Below are 20,656 nucleotides of genomic sequence, written 5' to 3' on the forward strand. Positions count from 1 at the left end.
CTAAACACCTGTAATATGTATTGTTTCTTATTAACAAAGCTGCTCATTTGTTTATTACCAAGAAAAAGTGGGAAATGCAGCAGTAGTCAAAGAGAAACCCAACAAAAACAAACAGCAGCGAAAGTCCCCCGTGATAGACTCCAGCCCTCGGTTTTACCACACTTCACATTAGCTAAACATACAGCAAAAGGCAAGGAGTATAGCATGCCAACATACCAGTGGGGGCAGACGCTGGTTGATAATTGGTCAGACATCCTCTGGCATCAAAATGGAGTCAGGCTTGGGTGGTATCTTAGGCCATTCGGCCATCGGAAATGTCCGAAAACCTGGAAAAACACAGATACAAAAATGATATGACTAGCACAACGTGAACAACACAGAAAGTCTACAGAATTCGGAGAAAAAAAGATTCCCCAAGTGCGCACACACACCCACCCCAAAAGCACAGTTACACACACACGTGCCAAACCAAGGACGCCCTCTCCCACGTGAGGTTGCAAAACTATAATCCGGAAAAAAAAGAAAAAAGAAAGCACTAAAATAAGAAAGAGGGGAATATATTACGAAAGATACGGCCCAATAAAAGGAGGCAAAATGAAAAAACTAAAAAGATACAGCCCCCTCTTTGTGTCTGGGTCTGGTTTCGCCCTCCTGTCCTGCTGTCCAGTCCCCATTTTTTCGGAGGGTTCAAAAACCTTTCAATACGCCTTCCAGACAAGGTACGGCAAGAGAGAAATGGCAAAAGATGGAATGCAGTAAGATGTGGACGAGGCGGAGTCGAGGAGCAGCGAGGCTGGCTGCACAGAAAGTAGAATTTGCAAGGAAAGGGTGGTGTTGGCTTTTTTTTTTTTTGGTGCTTCATTCTGTTTTTTTTTTTTAAGGGGGGGTGGGGGGGGGAAGAGAACCCAGCGGGGTCTTTGGCTGCGGTTCTGTCTCATCTCGTGGCTGCCAGAATTCAGACGTTCCTCTTTGTCTTAAACACCCTTTCAACGGACCCCAATGAAGTGATGATCAAATCCACAATCATTAAAAAAAAAACGTAAGTTGGAAAGAAACTATGACTGTGATACCAGCGGCTTCTCTGCCTGGATGGATCGTTTTCTTTAAATACATCAAAGTAGCTTGGCAACGCTGAGACCACACTGGACGCAGAGAAAATAAAAATGAAAAGTCAAAAATCCGACTGAAATTGTAGAATAGGCAAAGTCATTGGGGGGGGGGGGGGTCCATTATTGTGTGCAATTTTTTTTCTACACAACACATTTGCAACATTCGTCATAGTACGTCTCTGCCTCACAACACAGCAGCAAACGCCTATCCAATCCATGCCACGTAGTAGCGAGGGGAACAGACACCCCACCCCTACCAGTCTCTCTAAAATGGCTGTGGGCCGGGGTGAGAGAGGGAGAGAGAGGAGAGAGAGGGAGAGAGAGGAGAGAGAGGGAGAGGGAGAGAGAGAGAGAGGGAGAGGGAGAGAGAGAGAGAGATGTTCGCCAAGCGGCAGAGCCCACCCTTCAGCTTAACCATCACCCTGTTCTCTCTCTCTTCCTCTCCCTCCCTCTCTCTCTCTCTCTCTCTCTCTCTCTCCCTCTCCCTCCCTCTCTCTCTCTCTCTCTCTCTCTCTCTCTCCTCTCTCTCTCTCTGTTCCATTTAACCCTTGGTTCGCAGCCCGCCACAAAGACCACCACTGTGACCCGGTAAAGGGTGTTGTGGTCTCATTGTCCGTCCGTCTGTCACGGCCACTCGTCCCACAGGTCAATACGTTTAGCTCGCGGCTGCGTGTGTCTCTATCCCAGTTAATGCTCCTTAACACTAATATTGATGCACGCAAATGGACGGCGTCTCGTTGGTCCTTAACACCAGGATTAGGATTAAGATAAATAAAAAAGAGAAAATATGACAACAAAACATCTTCATCACTTAGCCGATCTGAGTCTGTTTGTTCCCTTATTTAGGGCGGATCATGAGTGCCTTTAACTCCTCCTGTTGGCTGATGCAGACAATATAATTCTTCCACACAGTCCATTTTATGTTAATCATTTATAATATAATAATACTATAATAAAAAATAATACACGATAAAACCCAAAAATTCACAATAGGATAACTTGTCCACTAACTATATGTGCGTGAGATGTATGTTGGACAGAGCTTCCTAGTGGGAGTAGGCCTGACTGGGATAGACCTGGCCAGTCACGTGGTCATCCAGAGACCCTCTCCCTTCCGGGGGGTGCGTTTTGCCTATGAAATGTACAATTAAGGGGGGGTTGCAAGAAAGCTGGTTTGTATGGCTCTATGTTTGCAGCTGGTGTGATATTTGATGAGGGCATAGTTCAGTGTAATTCAATTCAATTGTAATTGTTTTAACTAGGAAAACAAGAGGCAAGTAATGGGTACAAGACTGTAGGCTTTATCGAGCCAAACAAGAACGACAATTCTCAAGGGGAACTCTACCTTAGCAAATAAGCTATTGTTAATTTAGTGGTTTCTAATAAATTTTTTAAAAAATTGGTTGATATAATGACGCAAAATAGAAGCAGTTTGGTACAATATACTGCATGCTTGCCGTTTGGCTTTGCGTCGCCTTCGTACAGCTTTTTGTAAAGTTCCTGGATATTTGCGGTGCCCTGGTGAGATTGGTTGAGAATTGATGGTAGACATTGGAATGAGTGTATATTATGATATAAAGAACACATTCTAATCAATTAAGGGAACTCATTGACATGGATTGGTTGTTTACAGAAAAAATACTGAAATAACAAAAGATAAGGTTTCGGCCGTAATTACAGATGGAACGATTCTCAAATGGGGTGAAAATTTTGCGTACAAACTGTATGCCAAGCTAACCAGTGGGACTATATGGGTTGCTAAAGTATGCTAAGTTAACTAATAAAAGTACCCAGGTAGGTACAGTATGCTAAGCTTACCGACGGGACTGCCGCGGAGCTTCTGTATTCTATGATAACTACTGAGAGTATCGGGGGTGCCAGAATATTCTCATTTTACTAGTGGGATTATCTGCGGTACTACAGTATGCTAAATTTACTAGTAGGAGTATCTGAGTGAGCCAAGCCAGTGTACACAGAGCCTGCTGTCTGCTCCCTGGTTCTCCACTTGAATCTAAATGAGCAGATAGGACTATCAGGGCAGTGCCTGGTCTCCATAAGCCTCTCCACGACAGGAGGGCAAATAAAGAGAGACTGACGTGGGGGTGACCCCTAGATGCCCCCTTTCTTTTGGCCAGGCATCCCTCACACCCTGATAAAAGACCTTTGTGATGAAAGAAACCGGAGAGAGGCACGATGCCCATCTAATATTTGGTCCGAAAATATCACGCAAAATTTAAGATCCCTTTTCTTTTAAACAAGACGAGATAAGGACCGCATAGCTTCGGGAGGCTGGGTTTATAAATATTAAACCTGAGGATCCTATTCAAGATCCATGTTCTACATCTTTAAGCGTCGGAAAATGGTATCACGCGCTTACGCTAATACAATATTTAACCATTAGCCGTGGTGCTCATTGAAATTGATTTGGGACTTATAAATTGACATGCAAATAGTAATAATCGATTTAATTCCCATGCTTTAATTATTAGAATTGTCCCATGAAGTACTTAATTTACATGGTAGAATAATGCTCTGATAATGCTCTTGTATTCTAATTGAACAGGAAGTTTAGAGTGTGTTTCTAAACCGTGTTTCTAAACCGTTACATTGTTTTTTTTCGGGTTGTGATTCATCGCTCGGTTCCAAATGTTCCACAGCTGAGCTTTACTACTGCAAAACGATTGCGTGTGCATCACCATTCAAACACAAGACCTTGGCATTCTGGAATCTTATTTCTTTAGCAACCAGAATATCTGAGGGCAGCTGCCAGATCGGAGCAGAGAGGGGCTTCCTCAAAACGTGGGCAAACTGTTGCTTGGAGACATTTGTGGCTGATGATATTTTTGAAAGGTTCAATTTCTGGTTTGGCACTAATCAAAACAAATACAGCAGAAGACAGGAAGAATTTAGGACGGTCATTTGCAATTTGCAGAAGGAAAGCAACTGTAAATGCAAAATACGTTTTTATTTTGAAGTTTGACCAAAATGTGTCTCATAATCTTTATTGTATTTTGTGCTTGAAATTTCCACTATCAAACCAAGTTTATTTTCTGCCCTGTTTGAAGAATGCATTGAAGAGCAAATTATATAGTTTTAAATATTTTAAAAGAGTAGATTTTAAGTGCATATTCCATTAGTTACCAAAACCCATGGTTTCTAAAATCTGTAGTGTAGAACTGCTTTCTAAACTTCATAGTTTACCCATTATCACCTCTAAAAGCATAAATATGTAATTAACATTAACATCTTAACAATGATACAATCACATTATGATGCAACATTTGGCCAAAAACAGCAAGAACCACAGATGTTGTCAATTCTAAAGTTTAAAATCACAAAATATGGGATATAATTTAATTATAATGAAAACATTTATTTCAGAAATGAAGGCAAGAAACGCTTTGGGAAAAACAGACAAGGAATCAATAAATAAAAGGGCAACAAGGCAACCCATAGTGGTAGCACTATTTGATTTTGTTTAAACGACTTCGGTTCCACAAACGATTGCAACGAAATATCAACTTCATAATCAACTTCAATATTATAATAAGTACAACAGCAAAAACGTTGATATCCCACACTGTAGCTTGTAAACCTAAAGAAAATGGAATTTAACAGTATCATTGCTGTTTGCACACACACACACACAAACACACACACACACACACAGACAGTTTAGATTTTACAGCTAAGTGAAGTTAATATCAGATAAACAGTAGCATTGCTGTTCAGACACACCTACAGATAAACAGACAGACCAGATATACACACACACACACACACACACACACACACACACACACACACACATTTGGAGTCAGACTGTAATTGTAAATACATCAGGTCTTCCCTTGGGGTCTCTTTACCTTTGTTCTCCAATCTCACCTATTGGTTGCAGTCTCTAGTCTCTCTCTCCCTCTCCCTCTCCCTCTCCCTCTCCCTCTCTCTCTCTCTCTCTCTCTCTCTCTCCCTCTCTCTCTCTCTCTCTCTCTCTCTCTCTCTCTCTCTCTCTCTCTCTCTCTGTTACTTTCCTCTGTCTCCCACTCCCTGCTACAAATATTCTGCTCACGCTCAACTGCGGCACCCCAGCTTCAAACCTCCCCATTAATCCACACCACAGACATCTTGGCCCGGTGTCCTGCCTCCCTCCCGACGTGCACTCCAAACCGGTCCGCAGGCTGTGGCCCCAGAAGGTATACTCGCCCATTATTCACACACATATGCAAACACACGGCACAGCCCTTGTACCTCTGAACACGCCTGTGGCAGTCAATAGCGGGATTTCAATGGAATTCTTGCTTTTCACCAAATTTCATGAATGATGGTGATAATAATAACTGCCTCATTACACCGTAAAATGTCTGACAAACACACACAAGTGCCCCTCAAAAGAAGGCACGACCTTTCGAGAGGAAAAAAATAGTGCCGCCCGACCACTTCTTAAAGACAGAATATGGGAACCCTACACTTTGGCAATGAATTTCTTTAAATATTTACATCAAAGGCTCAGACCCAGAGCGGCATCACCATTCACCCAAAATTTCATTTGAGAGTGAAGGTTGTTTCTTTCTAAAGTGTGCAAAAGTTACTCCCCACTCCTGACTCTATTATTTGTACGTACTCTCCCTGCTACAGCGGAAGACCCAACACACAATGGAGACAACTGGAAAAAACAACAAAAAAAACGAACACACCATCAGGGCCAACTGGGAACCCTCTGACACTCGGGGATGTGTTGATGCGATGCATCTAAAATTGCCTCCATTTTAACATGCCTTTCAAATGCGTCAGTGAATGTAATCTACAACAACGGTTGATCGTGGATATCCCCCGGATTCATCATCATAGTGGGCTCTGAGGCTCGGACCGGGTTTTCAAGAGCATCTATTTGCACAGTGGATGAGGGGCAGGTGTGTGGTTTGTGTGGTGAATTGTGATGTGGTGAGGCGAGGGGGTTAGAAGCACAGCCCTGGTTGGGGGAGAGAAATAGAAGCACACAAGTGTGCTTTAATATGGAGGACACCATCTAGCTTGCCTGGCAAGATGCTCCACACATGATGGAGGGGGGCCGGAACGAGCTTTATACCCGAGTAGAAAAGCTATCCCGAGTATAACACCTTTCTGTTATGGATTCAGAAAAAAAGAAAAGAAAAGTAAAACGCAAATGAAAAGCAGCACCAAAAACAGCACTGATAAGTTCAACACGTCTGTTGATAACGGATCCATACAAAGATAAACCTCAGATAAACTTCGATTATAATATTGCATATTTAATCACTGCACTATCCTATCAGTAATCAGCATTCGTAGTAAATTACTGAATGCACAGCGAGACAACAATACATCTCGCCAATCAGCCCCACGTAGCAAACAGCCAGAGGGTCTGCCTCTGAGATGTATGTGTGTGCATTAACACATCTTCCCTGACAGGCACCATAACTAAGACTCAATGGAGAACCAGGGAGATTTCAAGGGGAAATCGAAACAGACCACGGCCGTCAATCTGGCGCGGAGCGGTGAGTTAAAACGAGCTGGGGGGGGGTGGGCCTAGTGAGGTGGGGGCAGGGCCAGGAGGGGAGGGAGCGGCCTGAGTGCGGGGTACCGCTCTTTGTGGATCACTGCACCAGAACCGGCACCTACGTTCACTCCGACCTGTCATAAGTTCTCCAGACAATCGCTGAAGGGAACCAGGGCTTTAGCACCTTTTCATCCACTCTCTCCGGAAGAAAAGCCTCCAGTGGATTTTTAGCACGCCTTTAGAAAACGCCCAGTAGCTCCTCCGCCAACCTCCTCACCACACCTCCCTCCTCCTCCTCCTCCTCCTCCCTCTCCCTCTCTCCCCCTCCCCCTGCCCGCCTCCCCCCTGCCTCTCCCCACCTCCCTCCCCGTCATTCATTCAGTTTAATTTTGAACTCTGCACCGCTAGACAAGAAGCACCATGGTTACCTGGCGCAGGGCCATCTCATTACACCACCAATTGATTCTGGCCTGGCGCCGCATCAACCACCACCCCCCCCCACACCCCCCCCCCCCCAGCCCTGCGCAGTCCGCACCCACCCTGCAGCCACCCACCAACTCAAACGTACACACAGCGCCCGTGAATATATGTGTCCGTCTGCAGCGATTCCAGAGCACATGTTGGAGAGCGTGGAGATGCTTCAGCCAGCGCCCCGCTGCTCAAACGCAGCATTCGGATAAATACACGCGAGTAAAATAAGAACACACGCGCACAAAAAACACTGTTGTATCGGGCTGTGTTTGAGAAGGGCTTTGTCCTCCATATTGCAAAAAATATACAACAATTGAGTAATAATTTAATTGTTGCTGGGCATTCGTCAGTGATTGCATTCAACAGAGCCCTGTAGCCAAAGTCAACAGGTAGTGACAGGTCTTAAAAATATTTTTGAGGAAGCCTAATCGGTCTCCCAGCATATTGAAAAAGAAATGTGTTCCTGTTAAGGATTCCATTAAATATATGTGTATATTCTGATGGTAAGCACGCCATAACTAATATCGCTATAAATACAATTCTAATACAAACAGATTAGGGGAAAAACCCACATTATCATTTTTTTGGCAGAAGAAGTCCCTAGTAGAGCAAATATAATAATAATAATAATCACATATCACTATATTCACAATGTAATTCTTATTTCTAAGAATTACTCTTCCATAAAACGAGGCGAAGCCAGAAGACAAATACATCTCTTGAGCTCAAAACTGGAATTCAAATTTTGTTTCGGGGGGGGGGGGGGGGGAATTAAACCACACGATAATGTAATTTCATTCCTTTGTGGATTGCTATTTGTCTATGCGGCCCATTAGCCAATCATATTACACCAAACAATCCGAGCCGAGACGCCGCGCGCCGCCTTGAAACATTGTTTATACATCAGCTCTATCTACGCGCTCGGCCGGGCGCGGGCACCACAGGCCGTCGGATCTAAACGGCCGACACATAGAGCAATTAGGGTCACAATGGAGGTACAGTATGGAGGGGCTTCTGCCAAAACAACATTTCTGGCAACATTTCTGAACGCAAGGGCTGAGGTGCTGGTGATGAGGTCATGGCGACAGGACCCTCGCTGAGGTGACCTGATGGTGCCTGCTGGGGCGGAACCGTACACTGGAGCCAGAGCAAACATTTTGAAATGTCTGTTTGTTCTAGGTATGAGGTTATAGATAGCTAATTTTCAGTTTAGGATTAGGCAGGGTTCAATTTACGTGTCTGCTTTGAAATGGTCAAGTATCGAGTTAAGGACGGTCAGGATAAGCTGCTTAGTGCAGCACAACAACAAGTCTGGAGGAGGGTCGGAAAGCCCGTTCCAACACCGTAGCCTCTCTTAAGAACTCCAAAACACAAACTGCAATGCACTTCACCTACTTGACAAAACAATTCACATGAACACTTTTTAACTTGGTCGAATCAAAAATATAGTACTACTCTATCCGCAACTTCCAACGACTAGAAAGTGAAACCCAGTTCTGACCTTTGCTCTCGCTTGGAAAACAACACAATCGTTTCTCTGTACTGAACCACTGGTCAGGCACCGTGGACCCTCTTGTACCACCGACGTATTGAACGCAATTGAAGTTAGAAGCGTCTTACAGCCACGCGCTCCTTGGCTGATAGAGGCTCCGTCTCCTCCATGGCCCATACGATGGCTCCTCCGTGCTGCTCTCTGCGCCCTGTCCTCCGGTGGAAATGTCACTTCTTTCTCTCCGCTTGCTTCACATTTGGCAGTGTGTCATGAGAAGCAGGCCCGAGCCCTCGCACATGGAACAGCGTTGGCACCGTTCAAAGTGCAGCTCGGGCCACGGCTTAATAACAGAGCACTTGTGGATTCCTGGAACACATTGTTACCTCTCCTCGATGAACGCCATGAATCTAGGGAATCAGAGTGTAAGCCACACTCCCCTCAGTCTTAGCTTTAAAAAGTATGCCAGAGGTATTTACTTTCTTTTATTAGAAAGAATGAGAGATCTGTGGACCTGAGCCATGAATCAGCTATTATTATTAATAAAAAAGAATAACGATCATGTTCTCTTCAATCATTTCCTTTTTTTACGCCCCTCGATCTTGCACTATCCCCGGCTGTAAATGCACACACACACACACACACACACACACACACACACACACACACAAACACACACACACACACACACACACGCATACAAACACACACACACAAGAAGAGCTGAGGCACGTGTCTTGTGTTCTCATATGTTCTAAATGCAACATTTTTAACGCTTATTCAAATTCTAAATGTAGGCTACTTGAGGGTACTACCAATAGCAATGAGGTAGCCTAAGGGCTTCAAGGGAAATCAGATACGAGAGTGTAGCACAAAGATGCCCAAATAGATTCACTAGTTTTGTATGAGCCACATACACAGTATTTTAATTTGAACAAAACATCAGGTTATTATTTTTTTCTTTTACATGTTGCATATCTTTCCAAAATGTACAGGAACTTTCTTCAGCATCTTTCCCAACCATGCCCTTTTTTTCCTTGTTATTTTAAATTGCAATTAAATCATAAAGGAATCACTACCCTTATAACCTTAAAAATACCATCCCAATGATGCAATTGTTAGGGATCCCAGACTGGCACCTGCCTAAATGTCCTGCTCAGTGTTCTGCATGATAATACAATGATAAGGTCATGATGACGTTCCTGGATTGTTTAATCTATGCTCTCTTCTTCGCTTGCTGGACTGCCTTCAACTGACAAAACTGCAGTTTGCAACTTCGTCCATTTGGTCTGCCAACCTGACAATCCACTTGCACCCTGAAAAACGAAATCCTTGTGGATTCGGTGGAACACTATAAAATGTCTAATGCCTTTCAAAGTCTTTGTAAATCACAAAATATGAAGCTTTGGCCTTTCCACACATCAACACATCGCAGATAATGGAAACCTTACGAAAATTAATACGTTGACTGCTCCTCCAGAGCACATCATGCATTTTACTGGAATGCGGTGCTTGGGGGCCAAGCCAGGGTTTACAGATGCGGCCATTGACGTGGCCGTCGATGGCAACGGCGACCGTCGTGGTGAACAAATGTCGTTAAAAGAGCTAAAAAGGCCCCGCGGGGAATTCTCTATTGTGCTGCGGCGAGTTTCTCTGCTGCGAGAAGTGAGATCTAGACACTGGCCTGCTACCCATTCTGGGGCCCCTTTCCTGTGCTGTGTGCAGCAGCACACAGGTTGTCTAAGGACACAGTGAACCAGGCTACCCGGCCTCCAGTAGGGGCCCTTCAGGGGGACCCGCGACGGGCCGGCGGACTGGAGGTCACTCCCAGTCCCCCGGTCCATGCCGGTCGGGCTGCAGTGCTGCCCTCCGATGGTTAACACGCTAGGGGAGCTGTGATTGGCCAATGTCCATGCAGACAGGGAGGGAGGGCAGGGGGGGGGGGGGGGGGGGGACTTCCAAGTAAAGGCAGAGGAGGAATTAGATTGGGGGGCTGTGGGTGGCTGGGATCTGGAGGCTGTGCAGATTTACAGCTTCCTATTTCGAACTTGCAGAATATATAGTGTGCAATAAAAAATGATATGTCGTTTGTATTTCATTGTGTTGACGTAAATTAGAAACTCGTAACTTTTGAGCGGCTTTTGAAGGCTTGTAGCTCTTGTGTCCCTGTGTTATAGGAGTACTTCTGCGCGCTGTGTGTGTCGTGGATCCTGCCCAACTGTCAGCCACAACTGTATGGGACAATAGCTGCTCACTTCTAAATTCGTTACGATTTTCAAACACACCTGCATTCTCCAGGGACGAGAGCTACCACACACACACACACACACACACACAAGTGCGTGAAACCCACCCTCCTTTCTCCCTCTCCTCTGCTTGTCAGCTCTCTCCCTCTCCTCCTCTCCCAAGTTTCATTTTCTTTCCTTCTGTCACGCCCTTTTCTGTGTTTGTGTGTGTGTGTGTGTGTGTGTGTGTTTGTGTGTGTGCTTGTGCATATCCGTATGCAGGGGTATCTTTATGTGTGTGTGTGTGTGTGTGTGTGTGTGTGTGTGTGTACGTCCATCTCTACATGTGGACAGGCCTGTACGTGTACCTCTGTATGTGTAAGTGTGTGTGTGTGTGTGTGTGTGTGTGTGTGTGTGTGTCGATGTGCATGCGTGTGTGTGTGTGTGTGTGTGTGTGTGTCGATGTGCATGCACGTGTGTGTGTGCGTGTGTGTGTGTGTGTCCAGGCCTGTACGTGTACGCCCGTTTTGTGCACGTGTGTATATGTGTGTCTGTATGTGCATGTGCGTGTGTGTGTGTGTCTTTTGTGTGTGTGCAGGTGTGTGTGTGTGTGTGTGTGTGTACACGCATGTATGTGTACGCCTGTATATGTACGCGTGTACATGTGCATGTGTGTGTGTGTGTGTGTGTGTGTGTGTCTGTGTGAGTCCTGCTGAAGGGCCTTTGTCTGAGAACACTGGAGCCGCCAGCGGTCCATGAGGGGCCAGGACCATGAATACCCCCAGTGTGAGAAGCCTGCTCTTTCTCTTCACACCGTGCTCCCTCCCTCTCCCGCTCTCTCTGTCTCCCTCTGTCTCTATCTGTCTCTCTCTCTGTCTCTCTCTCTCCCTCTCTCTGCAGGAATGCCTGAGCAGTGAGGTAAGGAGCACACATGCGCAGAGGACGTACAATGTGTGCGCACGTCGCACCACTGCGAGTGTGCACGTACACCCACTGAGAGACAAGGAATCACGCACACGCCCATATCCGCACACACCCATATACAAACACATGCACACGTACACCCACACCCATACACACAAATCCATATCCACACACACACACACACACAGGCAAACACACACCCATACACGCGGGCCGAGTGAGTCATGCAGTGATGAGAAGCCAGTGTTTAGTGTGTGAACCCCCTCACCCTGGACTCCCATCCTGAGACCCTCATTCTCTCCTCCTCCAGCTACGCTCCTCTCTCTCTAATTAAAGGGAGTACACCCCCTGTTGCAGGAGAACTTCCTCCTACCAGTTTCAAAATGTGCGCTCGGTGCAGTCGTGACCGCCGTGAAGGTCCAGAGAGGACGGACACTGAGAATATTATGGAGCGAAGGATGACCTTCGACCCTGTGCATCTGCCTCTTTAACTGCTCCAAGTGAGTGTGGACCCATCTCCTCTCTCAGACAACTGCAACAAATGTCTTGGGAAGATAATTTCTCAATACTCATTTTCCTTCCTTCCTTCCTTCCTTCCTTCCTTCCTTCCTTCCTTCCTTCCTTCCTTCCTTCCTTCCTTCCTTCCTTCCTTCCTTCCTTCCTTCCTGCATCCCAATATTTACTAATTTAATTTTGACACTTTTATTAAAAGTGTCTCCCAGTGGAATGTCTTTTTGATAGATGTAACTAATGAGCAGGTACGGGTTAGGCATCATGCTCATGGATGCCTACAGAAACCTGGGGCTCCAACCCGGAAACTTTGGGCTGGCTGTCAAACTACTACATTATCCTGCCCCTTCCTTCCTTCCTTCCTCTCTCCCTCCATTCCTTAACCAACATCCTCAAAAAACAGCTTGATTATGAATGTTTCCATAACGGACCCATTCTCATGCTGTCCATGGAGAAGGTTTTCAGGATGGGCTGAGTGTTGTCGGTTCAACATCTTCACTGGTTGGAAAATTCAAGTCACAAAGGGAAACTGAAATATGATTAAGGTCTTTTACAATATGCTTTAAGCCAACATATTCAAAAGCATATTGTACATAGTGTTCATTGATTAACTGCCTCACTAAATGATCCAGAAGTCCAAGGCCTAGTACTAAGAAGAATTATTCATTCTGTGCAGCATCAACAAAGATTTATTTTTGGCACTGCGAAAAGTTTTTTCTTTACAGCATTTAATGGGTGACTTCTGTCAAGTCTTTCAGTTCTAATATTCATGAACTAAATACAACAAGACGTGTTATCTCAGCCTAAAACTGGGTCTTCCACCTTCCTAAACAGCGGCAGAAACCCTCACGACGTGACGCCTTACCAGCATCGAGCGCTAGCCTGTGCCGCGTCACAAGAACCAGGGGATTCAAGGAAGACAGAGCTGAATGCTCAGAGAACGACCAGCGTTGAGGATATTAAACACAATCCTCCAGAGGGGTTTATTCATACCGTCTCTCAAGGTTTGTTCCTTGATGATTTAGAGTGTTCCCCTTGCCCCTTGCCTCTGAGGCAGCTTTGAGACGTGACGTTGATCAAGGGCTGGACAAATCAAATGGACGTGACTTCAAGGTCGCTACCGGGGACACACACCTATTGACGGTCCCGGGACATGCTGCTCAGTGGGGCGGAGGAGCCGAAAACAAGAGGAGCTTTTCCAGAGACGCTACCGCACCTGTCTGGTCGGGGGAAGGAGCGGGCTGGCCAATTCGCTGAGTCACACGAGACCCAACACAAGAACCGCTCTGTGAGATTAATCCGAGATGAACGGGAGCGAGGGCCTCGGCGTAATGACAGCACAACGCCGGCTTATATATTTGTACATGACCATCGCTGAAGGCAGCTGTGGTTTCGGCGGCTGGGCTGAGATCAACTGAAGCGAGGCCTTGTCCTACGCAGTCGCAGGGATGACTTACTCTGACGGTAAACGGAGGCGGTTTGGGGTCAGGGCGATCAGAGACCCGAGGGATCGGCCAAACCCTATGAATATAACCGGATTAATGTTAATAACTTGGAATCGTTTGATTGGGCTCCATGAGAGCTATGTGTGATGAAAAAGGACTGTTCCCTTTATATTGCCTTGCTAACTTTCCAGCAACGCATGATTGATAGCTTTCCTACTGAATAGAGGATGATATGTTGGACAGGTTGTCTTTCGTGCGTCAACTTGGAGGTACTTGTTAGAAAATAAGAGGAAAATGTGGTTTCAACCACTGAGCTGTTTAAAAGTCATAACAAAAACCATTGCGTGTGATTTGCAAATAACTTACAAATAATTATAGCGCTTTACATAAATAAACTTTGCCATAACTTCATGTAACATGCTAGTGGTTACATCTTACCACTGCTATTATGGAAATTGTTTGAGGCTATACTAAGTATTTTCTTAGCGGGGCCTTTATTAAAAGAGACCTAAAGTGAATACAGATAGAGGTCCTTCAGGATCAGGTAGGGGCTATACATTTTGGAGGCCTACAGGTAGGCTAGGCGGTTAGGGATTGAAGTCAGAAACATGGTAGCCATAATTCTAGAAATAGATCTGATCTAAATTACAAATATCAAAGAATCCCATAACTAGAGAATCCCACCACTGTTTGGGATGGAGGCAGTGTTAATAAGCATCAACATCTGCTGCATCTCTCTAAAACTGACTCTGGTGTTTGTGAAAACAACCAACAAAGTCAAGTTGACTTGTTTCTGTGGAGTTATTCACCTGAGATTTATAGTGATTGGAAAATCATAATGAAAGCCCAGAGCGATAACACCCCTTTCCTGTCGCTCTTAATTTCTTCTTCTGCTTACTGTGCGTGTGTGTGCGTGCGTGCGTGCGTGCGTGTCTGCCTGCGTGCGTTCGATTGTGCATGTGCGTTGCACTGGGCTGGGCTAGGTGACTCAGTCTCACTTCTTTTTGCAGGGATAACGAATGGCCATTCATTATTTTCTGTGTTGCTAACCGAAAGGCTGAATCATATCAGAGAGCACACAAACGCACATGCACACAATGAAAGAAGCACAACTCGCTTCTCGTCAACGCATCTCAGATCAATGCAGGAGTCGGATGTGGAGACAGCCACAACCCTATGAATGTGTATGTGTTTGTGTGTGCGTGTGTATGTGTGTTTGTGTGTTGGTGTTTGTGTGTGTATGTGTGAGTATATGTGTGAGAATATGTTTGCATAAATGTGTGCGTGTGTGTGTTTGTGTGTGTGACCATATGTGTGTGTGTTTGAGTATATGTGTGCGTGTGTGACTATATGTGTGTGTGTTTGTGCATTTGTGTGTGTGTTTGTGAGTATATTTGTGCGTGCGTGTGACTATACATTACGTGTGCATGTGTGTGACTATGTGTGTGCGTGACTATATGTGTGTGTGTGTGTGTGTGTGTGTGTGTGTGTGTGAGACTATATGTTTGTGTGTGTGTGTGTGTGTGTGTGTGTGTGTGTGTGTACTGAAGGTGAGGGAGGATGGATAGGCTGGAGTCTGCACTTTCCTTCCTCACTGCAGAGAGTAAGAGCACAAGATGTCCGGCTGGCCAATCACACTCGTCATCGACCCCCCCCCCCCACTCGCCGCCCAGCCCCCACCAACCTGAGCCCCCGCTCCGCCCTGGCTGCTGCCATATTTTCAGCACCGGGGATCTCCGCGGAGGACCCCCTGCAGTGATTTACTTTATGAGATAATCATCACTTTCAAGCTTTGTTTGACTCCCCTATCTTCCTTAATTTCTCTCTCTCTCTCTCTCCCTCTATTCTCTCCCTCTCTCCTTCTATTTTATCTCTCCCTCTTCCCTCTCTCCTCCCCTCTCTCTCTCTCTCCCTCTCTTCTCTCCCTTTTCCCTCTATCCTCCCCTCTCTTTCTCTCTTCCTCTCTTCTCTCCCTTTTCCCTCTTTCCTCCCCTCTCTCTTCTCTCCCTCTTCCCTCTCTCCTTCCCTCTCTCTCCTTCCCTCCCTCTCTCCCTCTCTTCTCTCCCTCTTCCCTCTCTCCCTCTCTTCTCTCCCTCTTCCCTCTCTCCTTCCCTCTCTCCCTCTCTTCTCTCCCTCTTCCCTCTCTCCTTCCCTCTCTCTCTCCCTCTCTTCTCTCCTCTTCCCTCTCTCCTTCCCTCTCTCTCTCTCCCTCTCTTCTCTCCCTCTTCCCTCTCTCTCTTCTCTCCCTCTTCCCTCTCTCCTTCCCTCTCTCTCTCTCCCTCTCTTCTCTCCCTCTTCCCTCTCTCCTTCCCTCTTTCTCTCTAGCTGAAGGGCTTTCTTCAGTAACAGGGGGGTATGTACATACTGCTGCAGCATTCTCCCTGCAAAAAAAAAAAAGGGAAAATCCGAACCAAACAAATATCTGCTGATCAAATAATCAAAAGAGAAAACCCTTTAAGAATGTGAAATATGTGGCGGTCATCCTGGGAATCTCTGTACACCGCTTTAGAGCATAAGGAAGGCAATATTGGTGAATTCAAGCCAGATGGAAAAAGAAGTGCTGCATGCAGCTTTTCAGAGAAGCAGGTTATTATAACCTCGAGTGGAAAAGCAGAACTGAATAAACTCCCGGGTTCAGGAATGGGAGAATGCCGTACGGGCATATGAATATGTGAGCCGAGCCACGTAATAGAAGTTATAAAAAGATGATGAATTGTGTTGAGCACGTTTTTAAGTCCCAGCACAATATACTGTTATTGAACTGCACTGCGTCGGTACACAGGGCAGACGCACAACGGTAATGTCAACAAATTATGAATTATGTATCCATGTTTATAAATATTTGAGCTATTTTAAAAGGCCATTCATATACTCACGTACATCTACGTAAAACAGTCAAAACAACCAATGAACCAACCAATTTATTAAACAAACATAAACCTAAGATAAACATTGATTTTGAATAATAAATGATGCGGGTCGAGAAAATCTGATGAGGTAAGTACAGAGATCACTATCATAGGGGCTGTGTTAATTATGGTAAGGCAGAGGGCCTGTTTCATAGCAGCTTCCCTCTCCCGTTTTTATTCATCTGCTGGGCCACCCCGTCTGTCACCGCCTATGACAGCCTATGTTGAGCATGAGCTAGGGCTGGGGTGAGGGCTGGGGCTAGCTCACCCATCAATTGGCTGAACCGAATCAATACCGCATGATGATAGGCCGCGGTAACCCTCGTTGATGAAGAGGACTTAACAAGCGGGTTAATAATAAAACTGACAAGACGAGACAAAGGTTTTTTCCACACTGACGCCCATGGATCCACCCAGTCTCCTGAATACTGCCGTAGCTCAAGAGGAACTGTGGGATCCGAGATCCGACCGTGGGGCTACGGCGGAGCCCTGGTGACGCTGTGAGTCACATCCGTCCAAATTCGACGTCTCCGTGCAAAAGAGAGAGGGAGGTCCGAGACCTCGCCCTGGTTGAGTCACACTGCCTCCTTCACTACCCTCGTCCTCCCTGAACCAAAGGGTAGCCTCTGCACAAAGCCCTGCCCCTAGCCCAGGGAGAGGCATCAGACTGGGGCGGCGGTCGGACCAGCGAGGGGGGGCGCCTCCACGACGACACGTGGCTTCAGAGAATAGAACAAAAAACAACACCGTATTTCTCGCGTCAGTGCTCTTATTGAGGCTCTTAAGGTTCGGTCTCACACCTTTTGTCAGACACAGTTAGAGGAGCAGGTCTGTAAAGTCTGGCTGTTCGTCTGCAGTCGGGGGGGGGGGGGGGGGGGAACTGTCTTGACAGCAGTGTTTGATAATCTAACTGCATCTTCACACCAACACTTGATGAAGAACGTGGTGTATTTGGTGTGCCCTGTCTCTTTCAGGTGATGCTGCCGTCCTATAATAAGGACAGCGTGAGACAGGGGTGAGCTTGGCCTCCCCCTGCAGGCCAGCCCTGGAAGTGCAGCATGACACTGTCTGAACTCACCGTTGTCTGAATACTGCTGGAGGCTGCTCGGTTCTCCCTCCACTGTGACAGGTACCCGGGGCCAACCGAAGCTGAGACAGAGCGACAGAGAGGGAGAGCGAGGGAGACAGGGAATAACACAACCATAACATTAAGGTCCATAAGAGAGCCCGAGATTTGGACGATATTGTTCCAAAGCAGATGATGAAATTCCCGGCCGCTACGTCCAAAAACACATTCTTGGGGAAACACTGTTCCGGCATTGTATCATTTCTGCATCGTCCTCTCAGTGACCCAGGCACATACAAAAAAATAAACGGTTGAGTCAGTTTTCGCTAAATTTAGGGCAGACTGTGTCCAATGCTGTTGCGTAAGCGAGCGTGTGTGTTTGTATGTAGGTCAGAACAACAGTGCTACATGCAAGTATGGAGCTGGAGCAGGGAATGGCGTCTTTAACAGAGTGGCCTCTGCACACATTACTGGAGACAGCGGAGGAAACAGTTCTCATTACTATTCTATTCTCTCTTTCTTTGTACTCTCTTTCTATTGGTTCTGCTCTTTCATTTCAGCAGCTGCACAATATTCATCTTGGTTCTCCGACCGTTAGAGACCTTGTTGTGTTCACACTTCTAATAATCTCACATTACTATAACGGACAGACATGGTAATGTTACGTTGGTCCCGACAGACTGACAGAGAAAGACGGCGAGAGAGACATGTTAATGCCGTACTTATAGACGGACAGCCAGACAGAGACAGGCAGATGGGGAGATAGTTACTGGACAGACAGGTTGACAGACTGAGACATGTATGTTAATATTACGTTTTAGAGATGGACAGGTAGGAAGATAGTCAGACAGACAGAGAGACAGACAGACCAACATTTACTTGTTATATTTATAGACAGACAGCCAGCCAGACAGATATATACCAGACAGACCAATATTAGACTCTCCTCTAACTCTGTCTCTCTCTCTCTGTGTCCTTCGTCTCAATTGCTTCTTGTCAAACGTGTCATTGCCCCTTCTCCTTTTTCTCCCTCCACCTCTTTCTCTCTCTGAAAGAGGGTGGGATGTCCGCATTGGTTGCTATGGCACCAGACAGCTCCATGTTTTCTTCAGACAAGAGCTAGATGGGATTGCCTGCTGCGCGCATGCGTCCGTCTGTCTGTCTGCATGTGCAACCAGATGTGTGACTCCTACTGTGTTGCATAGACACTCCGAGGCGTGGTACGATGATTACTACTACTGATGTCAATGATCACATTCACAATCTGCGGAGGATACGCACACTCACTGGAGTCGCGTCGACCTAAAACCAGAGAGGGAGTACTGTGAGAAGGCATTCGCCTTTAATCATCGTATTCATGAGATTTGCAGATCAGCTAGCAGCTGGCACATAACCTTCAGAGTACGATTAGCGAATTTAATGAGATATTAATCCTAGATTTACATGCCTATCGTGGTTTAATTATTTGCCTTTGTCTTAGCACTGTGGGCATTACAAGTGGTGTGTTCCAAAGGAACTGCAGCGTGTGTGTGTGTGTGCACGTGCACAAAAGGTACAGGTGCACTTGTACACACGCTCTGTAGTACCTTTTCAATGGGCCTATGAAGCTATGAGGCAGACATGCTTTCTGGGGGACTTGGTGGTTCTGTGATGTTTAAATTCCAGTAGGGTGCGCTGCTGGCCTAAAGCTTACTTATTCAGTCGCTTCGCTTTTGAGGCCAAGGGGAACTCGGCTCAGCCTGCAGGGAGCGTTAGTGAATCTGGCAAAAAGATCAAGACAAGCATGACAATGAAAGACTGTGAAACATGACATTGCGATGTTTTTGCCTCATCTGTTCCACATCAAATATATGAGGGAAAAATGTATCAAAGAGATTGTCAAAGAAATCATACCGTCTTTTGTCCTTGTGTGTTTTTTCTTTTTCTTTTTAAAACAACCACATACCAATGTGGAGATGCAATTGCCATTCATCAGTGAAAGTCAGATTAATGTAAGCATCATTCCAATCTTCAGTGTACTGCAAGCAGGAAATCAAAACCAAATGATGATCTGATCTGAAGAGGAGACACATTTTGACAGCGTGGCAGTATGGGTAGAACTTATTGCTACGATTCTATTCCGATACACAACTGGCCTCCGATGATATAAATGGCTTCAAAATAGTTGGGAAAAAAAGGTACAGATGCTCTCACCTACAACACACATCGACACACATAGGACTGCAGAGACAACTAAACACTCCCCAGTTCACCTAGTCCCAGCTCCTCACCTCGGTCTTTCTCTTATCTCGGATGTAAAGTTGTTATGTATTTGACTGTGTAATGTTACAGTGCAACAACCGGGCAGACACAAAGAGGATGAATTGAGTCCTTTTGCGCACCACCACCTTTTGCGAGACGCCCTGAGAGCTCCCGTCGGACCCCGCCGCCCTGCAGAGATGGCTGGAAACTATCACAGCAGAGGCCCGGCTCGCTGACAGCTGCAGCGCTCACAGAAAGGCAGCGCTCAAACGGTGGCGCGCATATGGCTTTGTGTTCACTTAAGTGTGTGTGTGTGTGTGTGTGTGTGTGTGTGTGTGTGTGTGTGTGTGTGTGTGTGTGTGTGTGTGTGCGCACGCGCGTTTGTGTATGGGCTGTGCACGTTTCTGCCTGTGCCTGCCTGCCTGTGTGTGTGTGTGTGTGTGCGTGTGCGCGTGTGCGTGTGCGTGTGCGTGTGCGTGTGCGTGTGCGTGTGCGTGTGCGTGTGCGTGTGCGTGTGTGTGTGTGTGTGTCGTAGGTGCATGCATATGTGGCGGTTGTGGTGTCGGGTGAAAGCGATGTGTGTACTTTCCACCCAGAGGGGGCCTCAAGCTGGGGAAATAGGGTGAGGCGGCGGAGTGGAGGGACGGAGGGACGGAGGGAGGGAGGGAGGGAGGGAGAGGGGGAGGAAGGGAGGCGCTACAGGAGGGGAGGGGCCGGCTCCAGCTGAACTCAGTGCACTGTGGCAGCGC

This window comes from Pollachius pollachius, assembly GCF_949987615.1.
Source record: "Pollachius pollachius genome assembly, chromosome: 6".
Classification (NCBI taxonomy): Eukaryota; Metazoa; Chordata; class Actinopteri; order Gadiformes; family Gadidae; genus Pollachius; species Pollachius pollachius.